Source organism: Pristiophorus japonicus, chromosome 9, assembly GCF_044704955.1.
Source record: "Pristiophorus japonicus isolate sPriJap1 chromosome 9, sPriJap1.hap1, whole genome shotgun sequence".
In the NCBI taxonomy this organism is placed as follows: domain Eukaryota; kingdom Metazoa; phylum Chordata; class Chondrichthyes; family Pristiophoridae; genus Pristiophorus; species Pristiophorus japonicus.
In genome coordinates, this window is record NC_091985.1 from 64,149,907 (window position 1) to 64,169,625 (window position 19,719).

Here is a 19,719-nt window from a genome sequence, read left to right on the forward strand (position 1 = left end):
GGAGCTCACACTACCGCCAGCGAACGTGCAACAAGAGCAATCAGAAGAATGCACAGTCCCTGAGGTCAGGCCGGAATCACCACAGGTGACAGGCACTCACGTCAGTGTCCAACAACCAGAGCCCCAACTGCGGCGCTCCATGAGGGAAAGTAGACCACCTGAAAGACTAAACCTATGATCCCAATAAGACTTTCGGGGGGGAGGGGTAGGTGATGTCATGTTTATTACTACAATGTAACACCACTGTATTACTATATACACTCAACTTAGATGCACACCTTGACCACAGGGGGTAAACTTTTGTGGGAGACACTCCTTACCTGATCGCACAGGTATAAAAAGGGAGGTCCCACGCAGTGTCATCACTTCTGGAGTTCTCTAATGAAGAGTTAAGGTCACAGAGTGGCCTTGTCCCTGGAATGTACCACGTCTGGTTTCATGCTTAGAGGAAGGACTTTACATGCTCATTGGCTCTCTGCCATCTCTTTGTTAAAACAGTTCAAAATTAATCCCACTGACGATTCTCTCCTCATTGCCCTTCTTCTCCCTTGCCTCAAATAATCATTTGACTCTTCCCCAAAAGATGCTGTTGCCTGTTCCTCAATTACACTCTGTGACAAAGCACTCCATGCTCCAACCATTCTGCGTGCAAAGAAATTTATCCTAACCTCCAGTTCACCCACAAAAAAACCCAAATCGCCTTCCTGACCAAAAAGCTGAGCAGTCCGGCTGGATCTTCAGGGAGGAAGATTCTAGCCAACATACCCAATCCTGCTTGAAGGAATCAATAGGAGCCATACAGCAAAATACGCACTTACAACCCGACTGAGCAGCTCATTATGTCAAAAAGACAGCTAACTTAGTAATTACCGTAACAACCACTGTCCTGGACATGGAGTTGAGCACCAGGTGTGATCAGGACTGATCGTGAGCACCGATGGGAAGCTAGAGGTACAGCTGCAGCTCACTCAACCGCACCTTCTGTGCTGATGGGGAGTTGTAACTCCAGCAGGTCCATGGACTGCACTCTGTGCACAGATGGGGAACTGTAACTGAAGCATGCACACTTGCCGTACTGTCTGCACTGATCAGGATCACAGCAGGCTCACCAACCATATACTAAATGATGTACCAAATAAATGAGTTCCTCAACGTGTATGACTGCTGTCATTGCAAAAGCTCATCCAGTACACTTGGATACAAAAACGTAGGCTGAACTAAATCATTTTAGTGTACAGTCGTTTGCCTGCCTCCTCACTTTGGGATAGTCGTAGTTTGAGAGTTTATCACACTGCTATCTACGTGATACAAAATTACAGCTTGATGGCTTGAGTTGAAGGACTGTTTGCTTGAAATTGCCAGCAATGGCTGTGCTGCATTTGGTTGGTTCTCAGACAGGCTTACAGTCTAGAATTTGATGACTTGCCAATTTGCTTTCTGGAATGAGGAATCAAAGTCCTTTTTAAAATTGTAATTCTGCCCCTCCCCCACCCCCTGCCCCCCCAACCCTCCCACTTATTTTCCAAGCCTCTATTTTCCCTACCTCCTTCTGAAGCTGAAGATTCAGACTGGGGTTTGATTCCACATATGCTGGCTGCCTGTGGTAACTCACTAAAGTGGCCATTCTTAATGCACGAGTCTAGACAATGAACTCGTCTGTACAGTTGCTAGAGCTGTCGAGCTAAAACCTTTTTTCATCTGACCACTACAAATATGCACTTTGCAGCATTGGCCATTGGATCGTAATCAGGAGTGGAACCCTAAATGATTCTGCTTCCTTCAGCCCCACCCCCTCACCTTGCATTGACCAGGGATGACAAGCCCTGTTATAGTACTCTGTACTGCCCAAGCTGAGATCAACTTGCTGATCAAACTAGGAACGTTGCTGGTTTCCATGGCTGTGTTACACGTGGCTTTGCATTTACCCACTGAGCTGTCAGGGAACTCCTCTTTTAAATTAAAATCAACACAATAACCTATTAGAATGAATTACTCCATACTCCTATAGTTATGGATTTTGCAAATGCACTGTTATTGGTAACTTGTGTTGTTCAAAGGATATTCAAGTACAAACCATTGTGGTGACTACTGTTTTAAGGGGTAAAACTGAAATATTAATGTCGTTTTGGAAAAAAAACATATCTGTTGTCTGCATGTCGTAAAGTAATACCGTTTGTTTTAAAAAAAAAAGGCAGCTCAGAAGTCGGAAGTGCTGAGTTTATGTATTAACAACAAAACTCACTTTACTAAAGTTACAGTTAAGATTTCCCAATTCACCATGTAGTATTTCCACTCTGGGTCACTGAATCATTTCTACTCCTAAGAGGTAATAGTTATTTTTGATTGAAAGTTGTGATCTGTTGGTCCAAGCGCACAGCGCATCTCTGGTAGGGTATTCACAGTTTTGTGAGTTGGCGAACCATATATTGGGATTCAGCAGGATGTGGATAACTTTTTGAGTTGGTGAATGAGGTTTAAAAAAAGGCAAGCAACTGGGCGGTGATGGTTTGCCATTATAGGTTCTCAGTCAAAATTAGTTGTGATTTATTTATGTATTTATTGGCCTGCAAATCACGTGTAGGTTGTCGGACAAATGTTTCTGTTCACATTGTAGAATCCCATTGTTTCCACCTTCTGTTGTTTGATGGAGGATGGAGTAATTCATTCTAATGGGTTATCCCCAGGTGTTCTCCTGGGGATATTGACGTTCTGTAGCGCAAGTCATTCTATTACTACAGAAGTGTTAGGAATGAGTACCTAATCGGGAGGGACACAGTGAAGAACAGATTATCAAAGCAAGCGATCCCAACAGCATTCATGCTGAGACAGAGTATCATACAATCTTACAGCACAGAAGGAGGCCATTTGGCACATCGTGCCTGTGCCGGATCTTTGAAAGAACTATCCAATTAGTCCCACTCGTCTACTCTTTCCTCATTGTCCTGCAATTATTTTCTTTTCCAGTATATATCTATTTCCTTTTGAAAGTTACTATTGAATCTGCTTCTGGCTCCCTTTCAGGCAGAACATTCCAAGTCATAACTCACTGCCTGAAACAAATTCTTCTCGTCACTCTTTTGCCAATTATCTTAAATCTGTGTCTTCTGGTTACTGATCCTCACACAGAAAAAACTCTTTCTCCTTATTTACGCTATTAAAACCTCTCATAATTTTGAAAACCTCAATGTTCCCCTTAGCCTTCTCTGCTCTAAGGGCAACACTTCTAACTTCTCCAGTCTATCCACATAACTGAAGTCCCTTATCCCTGGGAAATCTCCTCTGCACCCTCTCCAAGGCCTTGTCAGCTGTGGCTCAGTGGGTAGACTCTTGCCTCTGAGTTCGAAGGTTGTGGGTTCAAGTCCCACCCCAAGAACTTATAATACACAAAATCTAAGCTGATTATCTGGTCGTTGTCACATTGTTGTTTGTGGGAGCTTGTTTGTGCGCAAATTGGCTGCCGCATTTCAAACACTTCAACAGTGACTGCACTTCAAAAGTACTTCATTGGCTGTAAAGTGCTTTGAGAGGTCCGGTGGTTGTGAAAGGTGCAATATAAATCCAAGTCTGTCTGTCTCTCTTTAAAAGTGCAGTGCCCAGATAGGGACACACTACTCGAGCTGAGGCTCCATCAGTGATTTATAAGTTTAGCATAACTTCCATGCTTTTGTACTCTATGCCTCTATTTATAAAATCAAGATTCCAATATGCATTTTTCACAGCTTTATCAACTTGTCCTGTCATCTTCAAAGATTGTGTGTGCGCGAACCCCAAGTTCTCTCTGTTCCTGCATCCCCTTTAAAATTGTATAATCTCATTTCTATTACCTCTCCTTATTCTTCCACCCAAAATGCATCATTTGTCAAGAATACCATTTGCAATTCCTCATCTAGGTACTGTGGGAGCATTCCCCTGTTCTGGTAAAAGAGGCAAAATTTTCCATGTAAATAGATGTTCGATCTTTTGGCATCACTTGAGGGTAGGACCACAATCACATCCTGCAGAAACTGCTAATCCCACAAGATTGTTCAGTGTCCTGGGATAGTTCCAAAATGCTTTTAAAAACTATTTTCCCACTCTCCTTTTTCACCTCATTCCTTCCAAACTCCAAATGCGTTGCATACATGCTCGTCCTCCCCAACTGTTCAGTCTTCTAATGTTCATTCTTTCACGAGCTTAAAACTCAAACTCCTTACTTCCCTCAGTTTTTCTTTCCTCTGCGAATTTTCAGATGTTTCAAAACACAAGCTTCACATCATCTAATCACTTCACTGATCTACCTCATCTTTCTTCCAACCTTGGGGGTGCCTGCACTATGGTGGGCCTTCATTGTTTCCTTTCAATTAAATAAAGTGACATTGCCTGCATTTTAAGACGAATGGACGATGGTTGATTTATTTTTATTATAACTGTTTAAAGAACCTCCTGATGCCCTAGCAGGTGCCACTCAGTGTGTGTAACTGAGCCATACAGATCAGGAAGATTTCTGATTTAATCCTTTGCTCTCAGTGACTAATCTCAACTAAAGTAGTGGAAGAATGCTGTTTTTATTTGCTCTGGGTTATGCAAGGAAGAAATCATCCAGTCTTTTAACTTATGACTTCAATTTAGTGACCTGCACTGTTGCGTGTGCTGACAGGATTTTATTTGACTTTTCATAAGAAATGGCCAGGGTCCCATTGGGATAGTTACAAAGATGTTATTCGTAACAAAATGCCATGGGTGTTAAGCATTCAAGATGTGACCGGGAAGTCAAGTTGCAGAACAGCCTGATTATTGTAACTTAGAGGTGTACTATTTCCATGCTGGGTCACAGGTCAAATGTTTTAAGGCAGTTTATTCGTTGAGTAGTTCTGAAAACCAGAAATGCAAGCTCAAAATTCAAGTGCTTCAGGAACATAGAAACCTGTAGGAAAAGGCAAACTAGGCTTCCATCATGCCATCTTCTGGCTGGATGCAGTGCAGTATTAGCAGCAAATAAAATGCAAAATTACTGCAAATGTTGAAAATCTGAAACAAAGAAAAAAATGCTGGGAACACTCAGCAGGTCAATCACCATCTGTGGAGACAACAGACAAGTTTGTGTTGTGTGCACATGCATCTTCACAACTGGTTTTTCCGTGTTCTGCAGCGCGTCTGTTCTCTCTACAGGTGCTAACTGACGGGTGCGCTTCCAGCATTTTCTATATTAGCAGCATCCTGGGAGCTGTCTCAATAAGGCAATGTTGTGGGGGTAAAGGAGAAGGAAAAAGATTAGCAGAGAAGAATCACTCTAATGCATTGTATAGTATTCTTGTGTTGAGTTGATTGAACTCAAGTTATTAAGACACAGTATTTTATCCAATTGCCTGGCTAATAAATTAAAAACCACAATTCCATTTTTATGTGCGACACAATAATATCATTAATTATATATGAAACATGATTTTGTGGGTCAAATCAAATGTGTGTGTGAATGGTGATGCAACATGCCCAGGTTGCTGCAGCTTTTTAAAAAAAAATATAAAGGTATCCATGTTAGGATTTTATTTCAGACCACTTGATCTGCTGTAACATTGCACATGGGGTGCCAAGGCCAAGTACAGTCCTCAGATGAGCAAGGTTAGAGGGTGTGAGATAACTGGATCCAGAGGGGCAGGATACAGATGAGATGTGGGGAAGATGGAAGGAAGGAGAAAGGGAGAGGTAGGGGGAGCTCGGAAGGAGCGAGTAGTAGCACTAAATCAACATTGAAGGGAGCTTCTGAAATCTTGAACATGTTTAAACAAACCTTTTAGTAACATCAAATACAATTGCTATTTGGTAAAGAAAGAAAAGTACGAATTAGTTTAAGTTTTAACCTTTACTGTTTATCTGAATAGAGTATAAGTTTTTAATAGTGGGGACCAAGAAATATATAAACAGAGACAAAGATCAAAGGGACAATCGAGGGTTCTTCTACCCTCACAGGGAGACATAAAAGATCCATGGGGCTATTTGAGGAAGAGCAGGGGAATTCTTCCAGTGTCCTGGCCAATATTTATCCCTTAACCGGCACCTTGAAAAATAGATTATTTGCTCCTCTATGTCATTACAGTTTGTGGAAACTTCCTGTGCACAAATTGGCTGCCATGGTTCTCGAAGTAACAGCAGTGACTACACTTCAAAAAATATTTAATTGTCTGTGAAGGCCTTTGGGACACCGAGGTCATAAAAGTCGTTATATAAATGTAAATGAGATCTTCGAATCTGGTACTAAGCTTATGGTCCACAGAGCAGTTGTGATACCTGCCCTCCCATATGGCTGAGACGTGGACCATATACAGCAGACACCTAAAAGCGCTCGAAGTACCACCAGCGCTGCCTCTGCAAGATCCTGTAAATCCCCTGGGAGGACAGACGCACCATCGTCAGTGTTCTCGATCAGGCCAACATCCCCAGCATCGAAGCACTGACCACACTCGACCAGCTCCGTTGGGCGGGCCACATTGTCCACATGCCCGACACAAGACTCCCAAAGCAAGCGCTCTACCCGGAACTCCTACACGGCAAGCGAGCCCCAGGTGGGCAGAGGAAACGTTTCGAGGACACCCTCAAAGCCTCCTTGATAGAGTGCAACATCCCCACCGGCACCTGGGAGTCTCTGGCCAAAGACCGCCCTAAGTGGAGGAAGAGCATCCAGGAGGGTGCTGAGCACCTCGAGTCTTGTCGCCGAGAGCATGCAGAAATCAAGCGCAGGCAGCAGAAGGAGCGTGCGATAAATTAGACTCCCCACCCACCCTTTCCTTCAACGTCTGTCTGTTCCACCTGTGACAGAGACTGTAATTCCCGTGTTGGACTGTTCAGTCACTTGAGAACTCACTTTGAATGGAAGCAAGTCTTCCTCGATTTTGAGGGACTGCCTATGATGATGATAAATAAATGTAAGCTCTTTCTTTATTTATTCTTTGTGTTTTGCTTTCCTGTGTCTCATTGTTTTGCTGGATGTATTATGCTGTGTACCTTTGGAGGCTTGTGTACTAGCTCATGTAAATCTGCTGTGATCTTTATCTCTGCCTCCAGCATTGTCTCTTTGTGCACTGCTGCATGATGTTTGAGGTCCTGCAAACAAAATATTTGTTCTGTTGGGTTGGAGAGCGCAGAATGGCAGAAGCAGGGTATAAGAAAAATTTAAAAAGGCAAGATGATGATTTCTTGGGTCTTGCTGCACCAATCTGTGTTTGTGAAATATCTTTCGCTGTCTGCTCCGGCCATATTGCTGAGCTTCAGTTTTTATGACCACAGCTTTGGATCTTTGTGGTATATTTGTTTTCTGGCTGATTTCTCTGTGCCCAGTTCTCTGATGTTTATTTGCGGCCTTGTGCCCAATATCACTGCCTTGGCAAAAGAAGAATTTGACTCGCTGTTATGGTCAAAGAAAAGGGCTGCAGAGTAAGGCTAAGAATGGCAGGAGAGACTTTTGAGAGCAGTGGGGCACTAAGAAAAAAAAATGTCTGGGAGAGTTGAAATGTGGGAGCGGAGCTAGACCAGTAGCAGAGCGGGAAGGTTGGGAACTATGAAGAGCAGTGAGGTGCGGGAAGCAATAGCAGCCAGGATATATTAAATTAGAAAATAATTTACAAGAAAACTTAGCTGAAATGAGTCGTAAAACAAAATGGCTGAAGGACCTGGGTGACTTGTCACAGCTCCATCGACTGGCTGGAGGCTTGTAACGATAGCATTACAGGCAACTGTTTACAGGTGAATTTCCATTATTAATAATGCTTGCTTAGCATTTTACATTGTAAATGTTGACTTAAAAACATGCAAGCTTGTAGAGAGGATTGTGTATCATATGCAGTGCTTTTAATACTGTGTGTGTATATGTGTACAGGCAACTCTCGATTATCTAACGGAGAACCTGCTGCAACGGCACTTTTTAAAAACTGTGATTCTGTCCCGTGTACAGCTGCACACGACCATTAAACCCACCCCACACACAGTCCTGCGCTGACACAGAGGAAGGGCTTTATTTTATAATAAAGTGTAATGCTGTCTCAACCTTAAAGGAATCCTTGTAGAGCAATCAAATTAACTCGGACCTGGGCAGTCTGTCCGCTCATACTGCGACCCATCCTCACGTTATCAGATCGAAGGCGTTGATCCCAACCCCGCTCTTTTAGGGCACTGTCCAAATCATCACGCTGGAAGCAAGTTCAGAGGGGCAAAAGATTTATCCAACTCTTCCTCCCTTCCCTGCCGTCTTTCCGTTTTCTGATCTTGGTGCATGTGCTCTTGTGCAGTCTGGAGTATCACTGAGGGTGTCGCCTCGGGGGTTAAGTAAAGTCGAGTCTCATTCACCCTCCAGCGCTTGAAGCCTTTCGACTGACCATTTTAAGAAAAAGTAGACACAGTATAACATGGATCTCTTCACTTTATATTAAAATGAATAGGTGGACAATCCCATCCTGGAGTGCACAGAAGCAGAAAAGCATCAAAGGACCCAAACATTCTCGGCTAGTATGTGCATTTGCCCTAGCGGCAAAATCGTTTACCCGGAATAGCCCGATCCCCGAGGGCCCCGGATAATCGAGAGTTGCCTGTATATAGATTTATATATCCTATGGTGTTAGAGGATATGGTCTTTTAGAAGATAGATGTGATTTGTGAGAATGGACCACTTGGTTTATAAGGACTTGGTACGGGAATCAGATCAACTAAATGGGGTGCGAAAGTATTGGTCAGGAAAGACGGTGGGGAATAGGTATTCAGGACACAAATCTAGTGGGAAATAAGTGTTTGTCTAAAACAAAGTACAGAGGAGAATAAGAGCAATGGGGATTTTCTAAAGAGGCAAAAGTAAAAAGGTAGTGCATCAAGAGATTTTATACAAGTTATCTTTTTTTTGAATTCCTGGCCCTGCTCTTAATGCTCCCTTCATTGGGAATCCAAGTTCAAGGAAAAGAGGCACAATGGAGTTGGACAGTTAAGAATGGAGTTGATAATTCACAAAAAAACTGACTAAGGGAGCATTAAAGAGCAGGGCCAGGAATTCAAAAAATAACGGAGCCACAATGATGGAGGAGATTTTAAGTGTGAGACTGTGAAATCTCTCTTAAATAAAAAAGAGGCAAGCAGAAGGGGTTGAGAACTGGGCGTTCAGTTTGAGCCATAACAGGGGAGTTCATAATAGGGCCAGGAATTCTTCAGAACATAAATAAAATGAGGCACAAAATTGTTGGGGAGGGTTCTTGGAAAGTGTACACTTTGAACCTATTCTGATTTGACCTGATCAGGCCTCTGAAGTTTCTAGTCTAACTCATTCATGGACTGTGATTGGAAATCTGGCCTCTGCTTAAATTTCTGGCCTGACCTGATCAGGGAGAGATTTCCTGAGAGAGTGCATAATGGGAAAAAAAGTGATGGTCATATGAGGTGGGATAGACAATTGCCAGATAAGAGTTGAGCTTCAGTAGCAGGAAAACACAATAATACCACCCAGTGATGACAGGCAGATGTGGACATAGTGTTTTGCTTTAAAAATTCAAGTTTAAAATATATGGATAAGCAATGTGGAGAACATAAGTTCATAAGAAATAGGAGCAGGAGTATACCATTTGGCCCCTCTTGTCTGCTCCGCCATTCAATAAGATCATGGCTGATCTGATCTTGGCCTCAAATCCACTTCCCTGCCTGCTCCCCATAACCCCTTATCCCCTTGTCGTTTAAGCAACTGTCTATTTTTGTCTTAAATTTATTCAATGTCCCAGCTTTCACAGCTCTCTGAGGCAGCGAATTCCACAGATTTACAACCCTCAGAGGAAATTTCTCCTCATCTCTGTTTTAATTGGGCGGCCCCTTATTTTAAGATCATGCCCTCTAGTTCTAGTCTCCCCCATCAGTGGAAACATCCTCTCTGCATCCACCTTGTCAAGCCCCCTCATAATCTTATTCGTTTCGATAAGATCACCTCTCATTCTTCTGAATTCCAATGAGTAGAGGCCCAACCTACTCAACCTATCCTCATAAGTCAACCCCCTCATTCCCGGAATCAACCTAGTGAACCTTCTCTGAACTGCCTCCAAAGCAAGTATATCCTTTTGTAAATATGGAAACCAAAACTGCACGCAGTATGCCAGGTGTGGCCTCACCAATACCTTGTATAGCTGTAGCAAGACTTCCCTGCTTTTATATTCCATCCCCTTTGCAATAAAGGTCAAGATACTATTGGCCTTCCTGATCACTTGCTGTACCTGCATACTGTCCTTTTGTGTTTCATGCACAAGTACCCCCAGGTCTCACTGGACTGCGGCACTTTACAATCTTTCTCTCCATTTAAATAATAACTTGTTCTTTGATTTTTTTTTCTGCCAAAGTGCATGACCTCATACTTTCCAACATTATACTCCATCTGCCAAATTTTTGTCCACTCACTGAGCCTGTCTATGTCCTTTTGCAGATTTGTTGTGTCCTCCTCACACATTGCTTTTCCTCCCATCTTTGTATTGTCAGCAAACTTGGCTACATTACACTCAGTCCCTTCTTCCAAGTCGTTAATATAGATTGTAAATAGTTGGGGTCCCAGCACTGATCCCTGCGGCACCCCACTAGTTACTGGTTGCCAACCAGAGAATGAACCATTTATCCCGACTCTCTGTTCTCTGTTAGTTGCAATGACCCAGCTTCCACAACTCTCTGGGGAAGAGAATTCCAAAGATTCACAACTGTCTCAGAGAAGAAATTCCTCCTCATTTCCGTTTTAAATGGGCGACCCCTTATTCTGAAACTATGCCCTCTAGTTCTGGATTCTCCCACGAGGGGAAACATCCCCTCTGCATCTCCCCTATCAAGCCCCCTCAGAATCTTGTATGTTTCAATAAGATCCCCTCTCATTCTTCTAAACTCCAATGAGTATAGACTCAACCTGCTCAACCTTTCTTCATAAGACACTCCTTAATCTCAGGAATCAACCTTGTGAACCTTCTCTGAATTGCCTCCAATGCACGTATATCCCTCCTTAAATAAGGAGACCAAAACTGTACACAGTACTCCAGGTGTGGCCTCACCAACACTCTGTACAGTTGTCGCAGGTCTTCTATGCTTTTATACTCCATCCCCCTTGCAATAAAGGCCAACATTCCATTTGCCTTCCTAATTACTTGCTGTACCTGCATGCTATCTTTTCGTGTTTCATGGACAAGGACCCCAAGATCCCTCTGTACCTCAGCATTTTGTAATCTCTCTCTACTTAAATAATATTTTGCTTTTTTATTTTTCCGACCAAAGTGGATAACCTCACATTTTCCCACATTATACTCCATCTGCCAGATTTTTGCCTACTCACTTAGCCTGTCTATATCCTTTTGCAGATTCTTTGAGTCCGCCTCACAATTTGCTTTCCTACCTATCTTTGTATCATCAGCAAATTTGGCTACTTTACACTCTGTCCCTTCATCCAAGACGTAGTTGAGCAGATGCCAGTGCTTGGAGCGAGGGTGCTGCCTTGATGTTTTGTACATGTATCTCTGATGAAACAAGGTGTTGGTAATGACAAGACCATGTTCAAGTCATTTCGTCAGGAACAGGGTGCCATTGGAGCTGGTTTTCCCTACCCCCTCTCTACCGATCACAACTCCCCAGAGGTCTGTGTCCTTTCCGATTCTGGCCAAGGAGAATCAGCTTGTCGCCCATTGGGATTTGGGACAGGAATTGTTTGAGGCTGGAGTAGAATTCCTCTTTGGTCTCATCTGCAGCGTCCAGTGTTGGGGCGTACGCACTGATGACCGTAGCGCACTGGTTCCGGGCTAGAGTGAGTCGAAGAATCATGAGACGTTCAATTATCCCGCAAGGGGAGTCTCTGAGTCGGCCCTCCAGCTCATTCTTAATGGCAAAGCCCACTCCGTGGAGGCGGCATTCTTCTTCTGGTTTGCCTTTCCAGGAGAAGGTGTAACCACTACCTTGCTCTTTGAACTGGCCTTCCCCTGCCCACCGGGTCTCGCTTAGGGTGACTATGTCAATGCCAAAGTGTCTGAGCTCCCGGACAACGACAGCATTGCGGCGTTCCAGTCTGTCACTGATGCGGTTGTCCATGAGGACACTGGCTACTGGCCACTGGCCCCACTGACACCTGGGAGTCCCTGGCCAAAGACTGCCCTAAATGGAGGAAGTGCATCCGGGCGGGCGCTGAGCACCTCGAGTCTCGTCGCCGAGAGCATGCAGAAATCAAGTGCAGGCAGCGGTAAGAGCATGCGGCAAACCAATCCCACCCACCCTTCCCCCACCGACTATCTGTCCCACCTGCGACAGAGACTGTGGTTCTCATATTGGACTATACAGCCACCTAAGAATTCATGTTAAGAGTGAAAGCAAGTCTTCCTCAATTCCGAGGACTGTCGATGATGATGTCCATGAGGGTCCTGACGTTCCAGGTCCCGAGCTTCATTTTGAAGGATGGAAGCTGTCTTGTGCGCAAGTTCTTTTAATGTGGAGAGGCCGTTGCACACCGGCTACCACACGGGTTTAGCAGAGCGAGGTCTTGGCCCAATGGCAAGGGGGTCCAAGACGACTGGAGACCAAGCTCTATTGTATGGGCCTAATTGCCTACGGTGGGGTGCGAGCCATAAACTCGGTGCTGAGCAGCGTCCGAGCGAGGGACCGCAAGGACGTGCACATCACCCGCGCCATGACAGCAGCCGACAACTGCTGGATGGACCACCATCTAATCTGCTCCGTCATTAACATCAATATAGCCCCGAAACAGCGACGGCAACAAAAACAATGCTGAAGGAAAATCAACGCAGAGGCACTCAAAGGCCGTGTTAGGAAAGCCCTGTTCAGTCAGCGCCTCACTGCCAATCTGGCGACCCTCGATAACCCAGAGACGCAGAGTTTCCACAGCACCTGGTCTGCCCTCAAGGCCTCCATAATCAGCACCTGCGAAGAGACGCTCGGTCACTCTACCAGGAAACACCAAGACTGATTCGACAAGAACGACCAGGAGATCCAGGATCTAATTAGCCGCAACACAAGGCATTTCTGAAGTTAAAACAACAACCCAACACGAGAGCAAGAAAGCAGCTCCATGGATGGCTGAAGACCAAGGTCCAACAAAAAACCCGCGACCTAAAAAACAGATGGGTGGAGAATGCATAGGAGATCCAGCAGTTAGCCGACAACCACGTTGTGCCTGGATTCTTCAGTGCAGTCAAGACCACCAACGACCCAAGGCCCTACCCCACTGCTGGCCAAGAACGGTGAGGTACTCATCAAGGACAGAGAGGCAGTTAGTGTACGTTGGAAGCAACATTTCGAAGATCTCCTTAACCAAAACTCTGCCTTCGACGCGAGTGTCCTCGACTTCATCCAGCAGCATGCTACCTGCCACCATCTCAGCACAACCCCAGCCCTGCACTTGGTAGAAAAGGCCATCCATCAGCTGAAGAATAACAAGGCAACAGGAGAAGATGGAATTCCCGCCGAAGCATTAATGCATGGTGGAGAAGCACTTTTGGCATCTCTCTGTTGTCGGCCACTAGGAAAATCATTGCAAGATTCCTCCTCAATCGACTTCTCCCTATGGCTGAAGAACTCCTCCCAGAGACGTAATGTGGATTCTGACCACTGAGAGGGGTACAACGGATATGACCTTCACCGCGTGACCACTACAAAAGAAATGCATGGAACAGCACCAACCCTTGTACTTGGCCTTCTTTGACCTCATGAAGGCCTTTGACACTGTCAACCGTGAGGGATTATGGAGTGTCCTCCTCCGTTTCGGCTGCCCTCAAAAGTTTGTCACCATCCTCCGTCTGTGCCACGATGACATGCAAGCCGTGATCCTGGCCAGTGGATCCACCACAGACCCAATCCATGTCCGGACTGGGGACAAGTGGGGCTGCATCATCGCACCAACTCTCTCTTCGATCTTCCTTGCTGCAATGTTACATCTCACCCTTAGCAAGCTCCCTGTCAGAGTGGAGCTAAATTATAGAACAGATGGAAATCTGCTCAACCTCGGCCGCCGCCAGGCCAGATCCAAGGTCATTCCATTCTCTGTCATCGAACTACAGTACGCAGATGACGCTTGAGTCTGCGCACACCCTGAGGCCGAACTCCAAGCCATCATCAACACCTTCACCGAGACATACGAGAGCATGGGCCTTACGCTAAACAGCCGTAAGCAAAGATCCTCCACCAACCTGATTCCGCCACACAGCACTGTCCCCCGATTATCAAAATCCACGACGAGGCCTTGGACAATATGGACCATTTTCCATGCCTCGGTAGCCTACTGTCATCAAGAGCAGATATTGACGGCGAGGTCCAACACCGCCTTCAGTGTACCAGTGCATCCTTTTGTCGCCTGAGGAGAAAGTGCTTGAAGGCCAGGACCTCAAACTCGGCACCAAGCTCATGGTCTACAGAGCAGTAGTGATCCCGCTCTCCTATATGGCTCAGAGACATGGACTATATACAGCAGACACCTCAAAGCGCTGGAAAAGTACCACCAGCGCTGCCTCTGCAAGTCCATTGGCAGGACAGACGCACTAACGCCAGTGTTCTCGCTCAGGCCAGCATCGACCATTGAGCACGCTCGATCGGCTCTGCTGGACGGGCCACATCATCCATATGCCCGACACGAAACTCCCAAAGTAAGCGCTCTACGTGGAGCTTCGACACGGCATGTGAGCCCCAGGTGGGCAGAGAAAACGCTTCAAGGACACCCTCACAGCCCCCTTGACAAAGTGCAACATCCCCACCGACTCCTGGGAAGCCTTGGCCCAAGACCGCCCAAAGTGGAGGAAGAGCATCGGGGAAGGCACTGAGCACCGCCAGTCCCATCGTCGAGAACAAGCAGAAACCAAGCGTAGACAGCGGAAGGAGCGTGTGTCAATCCAGGCTCCCCGACCACCCTTTCCTTCAACCACTGTCTGCCCAACCTGTGACAGAGACCTTAGGTCCCGCATTGGACTCCTCAGTCACCGAAGAACTCACTTTTAGAGTGGAAGCAAGTCATCCTCAACTCCAATGGACTGCCTATGATGATGATGATATCGATTGTATATTGTTGAGGCTCCAGCACTGATCCCTGTGGCACCCCATTAGTTACAGTTTTCCAACCTAAATTGACCCATTTATCCCGACACTCTGTTTTCTGTGAGTTAGCCAATCCTCTATCCATGCTAATATTTACCCCCCAACCCTGCTCTTATCCTGAGCAGTAACCTTTTATGTGGCACCTTATCGAATGCCTTCTGGAAATCCAAATACACCACATCCACTGGTTTCCCCCTTATCCACCCTGCTCGTTACATCCTCAAAGAACTCCAGCAAATTTAACAAACATGATTTCTCTTTTATAAAACCATGCTTGACTGTATTATGATTTTCAAAATGGCCTGCTGTCACTTCCTTATTAATGGACTCTAGTATTTTCCCAAAGCAGATGTTAGAAACATAGAAAATAGGTGCAGGAGTAGGCCATTCGGCCCCTCGAGCCTGCACCACCATTCAATATGATCATGACTGATCATTCACCTTGGTACCCCTTTCCTGCTTTCTCTCCACACCCCTTGATCCCTTTAGCCATAAGGGCCATATCGAACTCCCTCTTGAATACATCCAATGAACTGGCATCAACGATTCTCTGCGGCAGGGAATTCCACAGGTTAACAACTCTGAGTGAAGAAGTTTCTCCTCATCTCAGTCCTAAATGGCCTACCCCTTATCCTAAGACTGTGTCTCCTGGTTCTGGACTTCCCCAACATCGGGAACATTCTTCCCGCATCTAACCTGTCCCGTCCCGTCAGAATCTTATATGTTTCTATGAGATCCCCTTTCATCCTTTTAAACTCCAGTGTATAAAGGCCCAGTTGATCCAGTCTCTCCTCATATGCCAGTCCAACCATCCCTGGAATCAGTCTGGTGAACCTTCGCTGCACTCTCTCAATAGCAAGAACGTCCTTACTCAGATAGGAGACCAAAACTGAACATTCCAGGTGAGGCCTCACCAAGACCCTGTACAATTGCAGTAAGACCTCCCTGCTCCTATACTCAAATCCCCTAGCTATGAAGGTCAACATACCATTTGCTGCCTTCACCGCCTGCTGTACCTGTATGCCAACTTTCAATGATTGATGAACCATGACACCCAGGTCTCGTTGCACCTCCCCTTTTCCTAATCTGCCACCATTCAGATAATATTCTGCCTTCGTGTTTTTGCTACCAAAGTGGACAACCTCACATTTATCCACATTATACTGCATCTGCCATGCATTTGCCCACTCACCTAACCTGTCCAAATCACCCTGCAGACTCTTAGCATCCTCCTCACAGCTCACATCGCCACCCAGCTTAGTGTCATCTGCAAACTTGGAGATATTACACTCAATTCCTTCATCCAAATCATGAATGTATATTGTAAAGAGCTGGGGTCCCAACACTGAGCCCTGCAGCACTCCAATAGTCAGTGCCTGCCATTCTGAAAAGGACCCGTTTATCCCGACTCTCTGCTTCCTGTCTACCAACCAATTCTCTATCCACGCCAGTACATTACCCCCAAGACCATGTGCTTTGATTTTGCACATCAATCTCTTATATGGGACCTTGTCAAATGCCTTTTGAAAGTCCAAATACACCATATCCACTGGTTCTCCCTTGTCCACTCTACTAGTTACATCCTCAAAAAATTCCAGATGATTTGTCAAGATTGATTTCCCTTTCACACATCCATGCTGACTTGGACCGATCATGTCACTGCTTTCCAAATGCGCTGCTGTTTCATCTTTAATAATTGATTCCAACATTTTCCCCACTACTGATGTGAGGCTAACTGGTCTATAATTACCCGTTTTCTCTCTCCCTCCTTTTTCAAAAAGTGGTGTTACATTAGCTACCCTCCAGTCCATAGGAACTGATCCAGAGTCGATAGACTGTTGGAAAATGATCACCAATGCATCCACTAGTTCTAGAGCCACTTCCTTAAGTACTCTGGAATGCAGACAATCAGGCCCTGGGGATTTAGCGGCCTTCAATCCCATCAATTTCCCCAACACAATTTCCCGCCTAATAAGGATATCCTTCAGTTTCTCCTTCTCACTCGACCCTCGATCCCCGAGTACCTCCGGAAGGTCATTTGTGTCTTCCTTCGTGAAGACAGAACCAAAGTATTTGTTCAATTGGTCTGCCATTTCTTTGTTCCCCATTATTAATTCACCTGAGTCCAACTGCAAGGGACCTACGTTTGTCTTCACTAATCTTTTTCTCTTCACATATCTATAGAAGCTTTTGCAGTCAGTTTTTATGTTCCCGGCAAGCTTCCTCTCGTACTGTTTTCAGCCTGCTTTCTGCCTCCCTCCTTTCTTAAATAGGGGCGTTACATTTGCGCTTTTCCAATCCGCTGCGACCTCTCCCGAATTCAGGGAATGTTGGTCGATTACAGCCAGTACATCCACTATCTCTGCAGCCATCTCTTTTCAGACCCTTGGATGCAGGCCATCAGGTCCAGGGGACCTGTCCACCTTTAGTCCCATTAGTTTGCCCAGTACTTTTTCTCTAGTGATTGTTTTTAGCTTCCCCCTCCCTATAACCCCTTGATTATCAATTACTGGGATGCTATTAGTGTCTTCTACCATGAGGACCGATACAAAATATTTGTTCAAAGTCTCTGCCGTTTCCCTGTTTCCCATTATTAATTCCTCAGTCTCATCATCTAAGGGACCATGTTTACTTTAGCTACTCGTTTTTTTTAAATATACCTGTTGAAGCTCTTGCTGTTTGTTTATATGTTTCTTGCGAATTTACTCTCTCAAACTATCTTTTCTCTTATTTTTTTCGTCGTCCTTTGCTGGTTTCTAAAAATTTCCCAATCCTCTGACCTTCCACTATTCTTCGCAACATTGTATGCCTTTGTTTTCAATTTGATACCATCCTTTACTTCCTTTGTTAGCCACGGATGGTTCATCCTTCTCTTAGTCTTTCTTTATCACTGGAATATATCTTTGCTGAGAGTTCTGAAATATCTCCTTCAATGTTTGCCACTGCTTATCTACCTTCTTACCTTTAATCTATTTTTGCAGTCCACTTTAGCCAACTCTGCCTTCATACCTTTGTAATTGCCTTTATTTAATTATAGGACTCTAATTTGAGACCTAGCTTTCTCACCCTCAAACTAAATTTGAAATTCTACCATGCTATGATCACTCTTCCCAAGAGGATCCTTCACTGAGATTCTAGGGATTTGGGATTATGGGGGTTTTAGAGTACGTGGACTTAAAGACACCACCAGTAGTGGGACTAAAAATTACAAAGTTAGGGAGCTGGACTTGAAAAATCACTGGAGCTCTACTTAAAATTAGAAACACCGGCAAAATATCAGAAACCCAGAGTGGGTCTAATAATAAAAAAAAAAATCAGCATGGGCGAGAGTTTAAAAAGTAATTAAAATAAAAATGGGAGAAGATAACAAAAACAGGAACAACAGCTAAAATAAAATACTATGATGAATTTCAGTGGGAAAATTGTGGGAGCAGCTCAAGGAGACTGTGCCTCAACCTTCCTCCCCATCCTCCTGAACACCCTCCCACAGTTCATCTCTCCCTTCTCCTCCCCCAACCTCCTGACCCAGCCTCTCAACCTCCTCATCGTTCCTGATCATAGACTGTTTTCGTGATGTTGCAGGGGACAGCTCAAGTGCTGGAATGTCAAAGATGATGGGGGGCAGTGGAGGGCAGGCAAACAGAAAACTGGTGGAGGGGTAAATCAGTTGAGTTCTGAAGTCATCAAGTGGTAGCAAACAGAGTAGGCAGGTGATGGGGAGCTGGTGCCCTCCAAAAATCAAACCAGAGTATCTGTAACTGCTTGTAAATTTCAGGCTCCAGGTCAGTGGCTGGATTTCTTCCTCTCTCGAAATTATTTTGCATCTGTAATTAATTATAATGTCTTGAGCCTGCCAGTAAGGAGTTCAGCTTCTGGTGAGGGGTGAGATTTGAAAATGGGTCCTCTATTTGGGAGCCACGCACACTGCTGTTCTGAGATTTGTTTGGATGCACTGTATTGAAATCTTTGAGAAATGCATTGCCATGGCAGTTTGTAGAACTGATGGTGTGCAATTTCAATGCCATCACTCAAGAATAGGAACATTTGTTATTTGTGACAGGTGCAGTCATTTGTATCAATGGTTGATCATAAAGAACATAAGGATACTTAGACAATTATTTGATGCTGTTCTGACATAAATTGGGTAACTGTGACTTCATTGTAACAGAATTTAAAGGATTTTAACACTTGGGCTTTTATCAGGAATGCAGTGAATGAAAGAATATAACGTTATGGTTTTTTTAGGAGGTGCAAAAAACTCTTCAAGGAGCCACCATGCTTATGAGCAACTTGTCCTCTTCGTGTTGTGATAAACCTTATGGCAAAGTGAAGATACATTGGTGTGTTGACTTTTTCTTCAAATGTTTTGCAGATAGTTAGCAGTTTGTGTGAGACTGCTACCAAGCTATTTATGGAAGAATGTTTGTGAATGTGGGAATAAAGCTGAAGAGGAAAAAGGAAAGTTCCAATCAGTGCGGGGATCCAGGTGAGGGACTGCTTGGTCAATTATATTTTGATTCTCTGGCAGCTTGACAAAAGAATTGTGTGCACACCTGTAGTGTTTTTATGAATAGACTGATTCAGTTGACTTGGAGCATGGGCATACTTTAGTTTGTGTGTTCTGCCTCTTCATGTAAGGAGTTTACACTCATTAACCAGTAGGATTGA

General features: G+C 44.7%; 1 protein-coding gene across 6 annotated transcripts in view; it reads left to right on the forward strand.

Annotated features, from left to right (window-relative positions):
• Positions 1-19,719, forward strand: part of LOC139273075 (transcriptional-regulating factor 1) — a 309,697-nt gene that overhangs the window by 144,200 nt on the left and 145,778 nt on the right. For 5 of the 6 annotated variants that reach the window (XM_070889402.1, XM_070889400.1, XM_070889397.1 and 2 more), the window contains exon 3: positions 19,424-19,537. The exons of the other annotated variant lie outside the window; for it this stretch is intronic. The gene's annotated coding sequence lies outside the window, so the exon portion shown is untranslated. The remainder of the gene's footprint in view (positions 1-19,423; positions 19,538-19,719) is intronic. 6 annotated transcript variants of the gene reach the window in all.